The sequence below is a fragment of the Nesoenas mayeri genome (genome assembly GCF_963082525.1).
Source record: "Nesoenas mayeri genome assembly, chromosome: 6".
Classification (NCBI taxonomy): domain Eukaryota; kingdom Metazoa; phylum Chordata; class Aves; order Columbiformes; family Columbidae; genus Nesoenas; species Nesoenas mayeri.
This window is the reverse complement of record NC_137545.1, coordinates 6112532-6120798: the sequence shown is the minus strand read 5'-3', so window position 1 is coordinate 6120798 and position 8267 is coordinate 6112532. Positions and strand designations below refer to the sequence as shown.

Below are 8267 nucleotides of genomic sequence, written 5' to 3'. Positions count from 1 at the left end.
ATATTAGCTCTTCCTTAGAAGATCGAACAGAGTTGCTGTAATTTTAAGGAAAATAACTTTCAACTTCTTTAAGCGTGGCAGTGAACATAGTGCTTAGTTGCAATGTAAACTGTAAGAACTGAACAAGCCCAGATACACAGATGAAGAAAAAGGGGGTAGATGGGTGGATCCTAACTCCTATTAGGATTGCTAACTGAAGGGAGTGGAGCATCTCCCGTGTGAGGAAAGGCTGAGGGAGCTGGGGCTCTGGAGCTTGGAGGAGACTGAGGGATGATCTCTTTAAAGTTTATAAATATATAAAGGGTGAGTGTCAGGAGGATAGAACCAGCTCTTCTCGGTGACAACAAATGGTAGGACAAGGGTTAACGGGTACAAACTGGAACACAAGAGGTTCCACTGACCTGACAAAATGTACTGTCCATAATACGACAGCTCCCCCTGCAGTTAATCCTACTCATGTTACCTGTAATGCAGCAATCAGAAATGAACATTTAAATGCTTAACAATGGAAATGACCTCACGTTTTGTGTGTGAGTACACACATGCATCACACAACCACTTTCATTGTGTGAAAGCACAAGACCAATATTAAAGAATTCTGAAATGCCAGCATAAATCCAGTTCACAGACTAGTGTTGGCTTTGCTAACTCCTAGTGTACTCGTTCAACAGTGGAAACAATACGCTAAAATGCAAGTAGTACACTGAACAGCAGCCTAGAAATGTAAAAATCCCCAACTATAAACAGTGTTCTAACAAATTTAGGTAGTCTCAAGTACTGTCTCTTTTTCTTCTATCTGTACAACGGGGAATAATATTTGCCTATCCTGAAAATAATCTATGACATCTTTAAGAGTGCCTCTGAAATACTGTACTTCAGCTGTAAAGTAACTAATGCGTATAGTGAATATTTCAAATACAGAAGACAATGGGAGTAGTAAAATTAGTAAGCTAATCAATTTTAGTGGACTGTCTTCCCTGCCAGCCTGAAAGGAAATCAATAAACCATCACAGCAAGACAGAGGAGCACAAAAAAGCATTCAGAAACTGCTTCTCAGAGCATGCCTAAATAACCTACCTGCTGAACTATTTGCCATATCATGCAGGTAGTGTCTCTGGAGCCTGAAAATTAAATGAATTCCACAGTAGTCTATTGCCAAGCAGGTCATAATATCTAGATAAAGGAAAGAAAACACAAGGTTATCTTCACATAAATATTTAAAACTAATTTCCCAAAGAGTGACAATGTGCATGTAAAAGACCAACAACGTATCCTGATTTGCAGTCAGTTCACTGTGGTAAGGGCTGATGAGACTATATTAAACAATGAAGTCTTGTTCAGGTGTACCACTCTGATTTAACCACCTTTGCTATCTAAAACCAGCAGTCAAGCCTTCTTTTGAAACGACATTAAACCATCACTCCAATGACTAAAAAGTCATGCAGAAGTATTTATGTATAATCACGGTTCAAATATTCTTCTGTTCTTATGCTTCCATTCCTTTATAACAGCTGGGCTTGTCCGCTCGAGTGCACTGGCTACAATTATTTCAAAGAAGACCAAACATCAAGGCACAATAAGTAAAACCTTTCATTTCACGATATAAACAATTACTAACCCATGTGCCTGATGTGCTGTCCAACCAGCTTGCCTTTCGTAAGAGATGTCACTCTGATGCTGTTGTCCCAGTGTCCTCCACTAAAGAGCAGCTTTGCATCATGGGACACTGCAAACAACTTGGAGGTGATCTCCAGCCCCGGTGCAAAGGGACCACTCACATTGCGTTGGGTTCTGCAGGCAAATGATGAGCAGTTAAGGGTAGCTTTAGTTCAGACCAATGTATTTTGCACTTCCTATATCCTTAAAAATTAATAAGAAATTCCATCTATAGAGGAGGCTATATCTAAAAAACTAATTGGTGGAATTCTGGCACCCTGATATCTCACTACCAGCAGCAAGTGGAAGCAAGATTTCACCTTAGATCTTTTCAGTTTTTCACGCAATTTGATCCTGTATGAATAACTCATGTCCCTACTAAGTATTGTTACAATAAAGAAAAAAAAGAATATTCTAAAAACCGAAGAAGCAAACCCACCACATATACCTGCACTATAGTGTAAGGAAGTATGAAGACTGACCATCTCAGATTCAAAGATGAGTATTTATTTTTAAAAGTTAGAAGTACATCTAAGAATGGAGAACCTTGAAGTACTACTTAAATAACTGTTTACCAGAACAGTATTACAGATTAGAGGTAATATACTTGAACATCATAAGATGCATTCTTATGTGAAAACTCAGCCAATGAAAACAGTATAACCCACTGACTGTTGAACAATTACTGTGTTTTATTAGTGTAGATGCATTCATCTGCACCTCGCCTCATCACATGCTTACTTGGGATTTGTCACTGTGGTATCTCTGATGAATGTATAATAGTTGGAGATATTTTTATCATAAGGCAGTCAACCATGAGTTTCAATAACACAGTTCAGACTTGCTGTTACCTAAAAAAGTTTGAAAGGAAAATCTGTGAAACTCAGAGGTATATTTTCTGCTTGCCTTTGATGGCAATGGAGCTTGCATAAAATCCAGCACGGCCTTCTACACTTCCATCTACAAATCAAAAAAAAGTCCAGCTGAGGTGAGTTAATGCACATGTGGTACATATTACCAAATTAGAATAGTGTGTGTTCTAGATACATCAGAGAAGTTGAAAGCAGGGAGAGGGAACATGTAGCAAGGAGATAAAATACAAAACACCCAGTCAGCTGCTGCTTCTCTTATTTGAAATAGCAGTCATTAAACGTTAACATATTAACACAGGAAGATGATTTTTAAAAAAACTGTACTACAGTTCTATTTCTGAGAAATACGAAAGGAATGTAAATAGTCGAGGATATTTTCATTAGATATTGAGAAAAAATAAAATGAGAATTTCAGACGTGTCCAAATTCTAAAGTATATATGCACATACCACACTAAGCCAGGGCAGTACATTTGACCTACAAAGTAGGAATATTGGAAAATAATATTCTTTCCTGCAAAACCAAGGTATTATTGCACAGGGCCCGTATGCAGACCATACATACAGATGTAAATACAAAACCACTCTCCTCTTTTCATCATTTGGCCATCTGCACAAAAGTTAATTTCAGCAACAGTGCCAGCCTTTGAAGTATGTATATGTGGCATACAGTATAGTTTAATATATGGGTCGGAAAGTAATGATAAACATAATGGTGCCATGAAAAACTGTCATTTTCAAACTGGGCTGCACTGCATTAGGAAGTTGATTGCTATTATGGAAGTGGATTGAGTGGGCAACTTACACCGCACCTCGTGACAACTGACACTCATGTCTCATCAGTTCTTAAATGCCATTCAACAAATCAGCCTGGTTTCTCTACAGAAGACAAACGTTTAACTTATAGCTGACATTCACTATGGGTTAAAGGAACACATTTGAACAGGAACAGTTAAGAAGTGTTTCTCTACAAGTTGTATGAATCATACACACCTACTTGACTGTCTGCAGTCTAGGAATAGCATTGACACATGCAACTCACCAAGATCTCTGGGCTTCCCTGAGAAATAAAGGAACGTGCCTGATTCCTGGGGACAACAGCTTTGATGATGGGCACACCATCACTGATTCCCTAAGAGAAAGGACACAGTTTTGGTTTGATTATATAAAAGAGCTAAAGGACAAATCTGGTATCTGTGGAGAGTAAAACCCAAAGGCTCTGGAGTAACGTCAGACATGTAGAGTCCTCTAAGGCACTGGAACACACATATCCAGTTCATGCAGGGATGCTTTGTTGTAGACACCAGAAATGAAACTCTGGCTCTGTCCTAAATCAGGGAGTTTAGCTCCCAAGTTCAGTGAGTCCTCAGGTGCCACCAGTGATGTTCTTGGTTTTCTTAGCATCTTAAGACTCAAAAAACACCCACATAAGCAGCCAGAAGATACAAATTTAGGGGATTCAACCTCTATGAAACTAATTAAGAAGACAGAGCTCATTTTAGACACATTTGCATTTTAAAAACGTTTTCTTTAAATAGGAAGCATGTTTATTTTCATCTAGGTTGTGACCTTTTGTTTCAAGTACGTCAGAAATTTCAGATCAGATTTTACAAAATTTCAAGTAACATCTACCTCGATGAAGAATGACTTCAGTTCAGTGAGGTGCTGAAAGAGATTCAGAGTGAAGGTGTCACTTTTAGTCAGTCTTTGCACTACCTCTTCTGCTGACAGCCTCTGTGGATGGGGCTCCTAGGAGACAATATTTGAAGGATTATCAGGTTACACAAATTTATTCATTTGTTCAAGTCACATGATACTCAGAAACCTATTGATAATCAACGGGAAAATAGACTCTTGAGCACCTAATTTCCCTTGGTAAAGTATATTAATTTCTTTTGAAAACGGTATGTTAAATTTCCATCAGTGTGACCTTTAGCAGTGGTAATGTAGCAAAGACTTAAAATTCCTAAAATTACAAACTGTTCTCTTAGAAACCATCATCTTTTCATTCTTTTTCCAAAGTCCTTTGTTACTCAGTTGGATTTAACCACAAAGGTCTCACTGAGAGGGAACAAAGAGCATTACCTTTAACAGCTGACACAGAGTTAGCCCAAAATTGTTTATCATCCCTTCTAAAGCTTTCCTTTCTTTCTCATCTGTTAAAGCATCCAAATCCATAGCCCCTAGATCACAACCAGAATGATGAAGAGTAGAAAAATGGAAAAAGAATATGATCCAGACAACTTATTTAGAACTGATAATGGTCAACAAATGTTGTGAAACTTAATTTAATTGCAGTGTTATCACATTTTACTCCAGAAAAGCCTTCAAACAATGCTTTCATGTTAAAGATAATCTGAAAACTCCACTCAGTAAGTGGAATTTTAAGTGTATCTGTAAAAGTGCAAGAATTGCAGGCTTTTTTCTTATCAAACAAATTTAATATACATCATGCATGCAGCACATTGCATATAAAAGCCACTCAAAATTCAGCTTTGGAATTAACAGTCTATCATTTATCTTCAATATTTGTTGTTTTTAACCAACTTGCCTTGTCTCCTAAACCACAAGAAACCTCTTCCCACAAATGCTTTTAAGCAAGCAAATGAGAAACTAACAAAACCCCCCAAGCACTTTAAGAAACAAAATACAGGTGCCAGGAACAGCCGCCCTTTGAAAAGCCACCTTTATTAAAATTTCGGGTTTGCAACTTCTGAATCAAATATTCTGGTTGTTTGATGATAAACTGCAAGTTATGCTTCATCTATAATTCTGTTGCCTTACCATAGGCTACTATATGGCATGCTCACAAATCAAGTGTTTTCTGTCTAATACTGAAAATCCCCAAGTCTGATGACAATGACAAGAGAGCATGCTGCTTTGTACCTTCATAAGTACAATAATAGAACACATTGAGTGCCTCCACTGCAGCTGGTCCCCTCTGCTTGTAGCCAAAAATCAGATCTATCCATTCATGAAGATGAGCGGAAACATACTCGGATTCCTAGAACAGAAAAATACTCTTGTAAGAATAAGAACTGCTGCTTTCTTGAAATATTTTTTATTTTCTGTGGAAGAGATTTAATTCCAAAAGATATTTAATTCCAAAACTAGGTATACACCAATGTATAGGGCAAGTATAAGAATATCCATGTGCGTTAAGGGTAGTAACCACCAGTAAGAGGGAATATTAATCCAGCACAGCAGCACATCTAGACTATTGAAATGCAAATATGCAATGAAAGGTAAGCTGCTAGCTCTCTAGAACCATAAAGCATAATCTTTAAAAAGCAAGGGAAGCCTTGTCACCTAAACCCACCTAATTCTGCATTCTATGTCTTAGGGCAGCAAACTCCCACATGATTCGTATCTTCAAGCTCTTCCCTTCTTTTTTTTTTTAGCATTTTATGGACATACACAGCGCTTTTAACTGAAAGTTCTAATGGTACTTGTAATGTCAAATGCAACCACCACTCTAGTTCAAATGTAGCCTCAGTAGTTCACACTTAAGCCACAGTGACAATGTGTAGGTGTACCTGCTTTATCATTATTTCACACATATAAACCCCATCTTACCAGAGCCTTCCTGTGTTTATAAATGAAGTCTTCTGGGGAGTGAGCCCATTTGGGGAGAACAACATCATTTACCACCTCTTTGGATATTTGAAGCTGACCTAAGTTAAAACCTAGTGAAGAATTTGGAGAATTTTAAGAGTTACTACAAAATATTTCAAGTATCTTGATACCTCAATAAGGATTGAAAAGCATTACTATCCCAATACAAAGGAAGGATATTGAAAAATTCTTAATGTATATTTCCAGCAACGCTACCACCAAGGGCAAGTTCTGCCTGAATGTTTAAAAAGTTAAATAATACAGGATAACAATTGTCCGAAGTACCTAAATTATTCCAAAGCTGAAGTCCCAGCCTTAAAAGTAGCATTAATCATTTACACAGCTACCTGTAAACAGATTTGCATTTGCTTTCTTTTAGCAGGACTAAGAGTCCAAAGCATTTCAATGAGGTTATTCATAAGAATGAAGTTACTTTCAGGTTTAAATGGTTGTAGTATCAAGGCTTCAAGAAGTCTTAAATCCCACCAGGTTTCCCTAGAAAGACTCTAAATACTTAAATCACTTTTGAAAGTGTGACCTGGATGTTTCCAATTTTTATAACTTAGAACTCTTGTAGATGGTAGCTAGCATAATAAATTAGCAGCAACACACATACAAATCCATTTTTAAATTGTGTAATAGGTAGAAAACCCATTCAATATGCAATAAATGTGAATTAAAAACTGGCTAGGAGTCTCACATCAGAATGCAGGATGCTGTCTTTGCAATCAGCATTATCAGTCATTTTTTTTTTTCCTTGTTATGGGCACTGAAACCTTACAAGGCTCTAAAATCAGGTGATTTAACGTTACATTGGAAGGTAACTGTAGCAAGAAGAAAATACGTTGGTTGCCTAGAGCAAATAAAAGATCTCACATGTTTGAAGATGTCCAAACTCTATCATCCAATGAACCCAGTAAAAAGAATACTAATTAGCCTATATTAACTTTTGCTAATTATTTAATCAGTATTAACTGCTGTAATTTTTTTCTTTTTCAAACATCCAAATGATCATCTCTGGTATTTTACATTAGGCAAACAACACTATTTTTAGCCATCCTTAAGTCCCTAGTCTGAATTTATCAACAACATTGAGGCTGTTGCTTAACACAACTGATGTCTTCATTAAACAATCTGAAGCCAGCATGATGATTAAAGTAATTTCTACAAGCACACTATAAAGTTTACATTGGAAGTGTTCCACAGCATTCACAAATGATTGTAACAATTCTTCTCTGAAGAACACTAGAACAGCTTTCTATGAGAATATTCGGCATAGTCAATTTACCATTTTGATTCTCCAGGAACTCTGGAAAGTAGAAGAACTCTGGGATAGGTTCCTTGACATCATTGGGGTTGTCCATGAGCGCCTGCCATGTAGCAGGAATAGAGTGGAACTGCCTGTCAGCACAGTCAAACCTGCAGATCAGAAATCCCAGGTTAGACTTGGTTCATTCCCTCAGTAAACTGGTAATGAAGAAAAATGAGGGTGCTGCTCATTTGCTCACATTTGCTGAAACAGTATACCTGCCACTTTGAAGCTGGATATGAAGTGTTGTGAAAGGTTCTACTCGAATGAGGTAATGCATGACACCAGCAGCATTTGAGTAGTGTGTCCCATAGTGAAATTTGTCAATCATCCCCAGGGGATCATCAAAATTCTCATATCTAAAACAAAATAAAGATTTATAAATACAACTGAGCACTACAGTTGATTGACATGTGGATTATACTTATTGGAGGCAAGGATTCAAAAGAAATGACCACAGCATTCTATAAGAGAAAAATACATTGTGTTTTGTTAAACATGAGGACTTCAATTCTGACTTCAAAAGTCCCTGAGAAAAAGACTTCTGAAAGACAGAAATGTACACCAGATGAAGCCTTTGCATACCTGTTCTTATACTCTTCCCTTGGCATTTGCTATCAGCTGTCAGAAACTGCATAAAGGGCAAGACAGGACTGATTTAGTATGACTTAATACAACAGACAACCCACCCTACATCAATAAGCTGTACAGATATTATTGAAGGGACTTGTCACAGTTTCTTGCAAGATTTAAGAAAAACAAAATAGAAGATAAAAAGATTGTGTGTGTGACTGTGTCGAGATGCAGAAAAGAGAT

The 8267-nt window shown here is 37.2% G+C and overlaps 1 pseudogene across 1 annotated transcript in view; it reads right to left on the bottom strand.

Annotated features, from left to right (window-relative positions):
* Positions 1 to 454: 454 nt before the first annotated feature.
* LOC308041760 (neurobeachin-like protein 1) overlaps positions 455 to 8267 on the bottom strand; it is a 44648-nt pseudogene continuing 36835 nt past the window's right edge. The window contains exons 16-26 of the transcript in view: positions 7670 to 7810; positions 7431 to 7561; positions 6104 to 6213; positions 5414 to 5531; positions 4613 to 4710; positions 4160 to 4276; positions 3570 to 3659; positions 2398 to 2507; positions 1619 to 1791; positions 1078 to 1173; positions 455 to 463 (exon numbers count right to left, since the gene is read on the bottom strand). The product of the transcript in view is annotated as a neurobeachin-like protein 1 (transcript). The remainder of the gene's footprint in view (positions 464 to 1077; positions 1174 to 1618; positions 1792 to 2397; positions 2508 to 3569; positions 3660 to 4159; positions 4277 to 4612; positions 4711 to 5413; positions 5532 to 6103; positions 6214 to 7430; positions 7562 to 7669; positions 7811 to 8267) is intronic.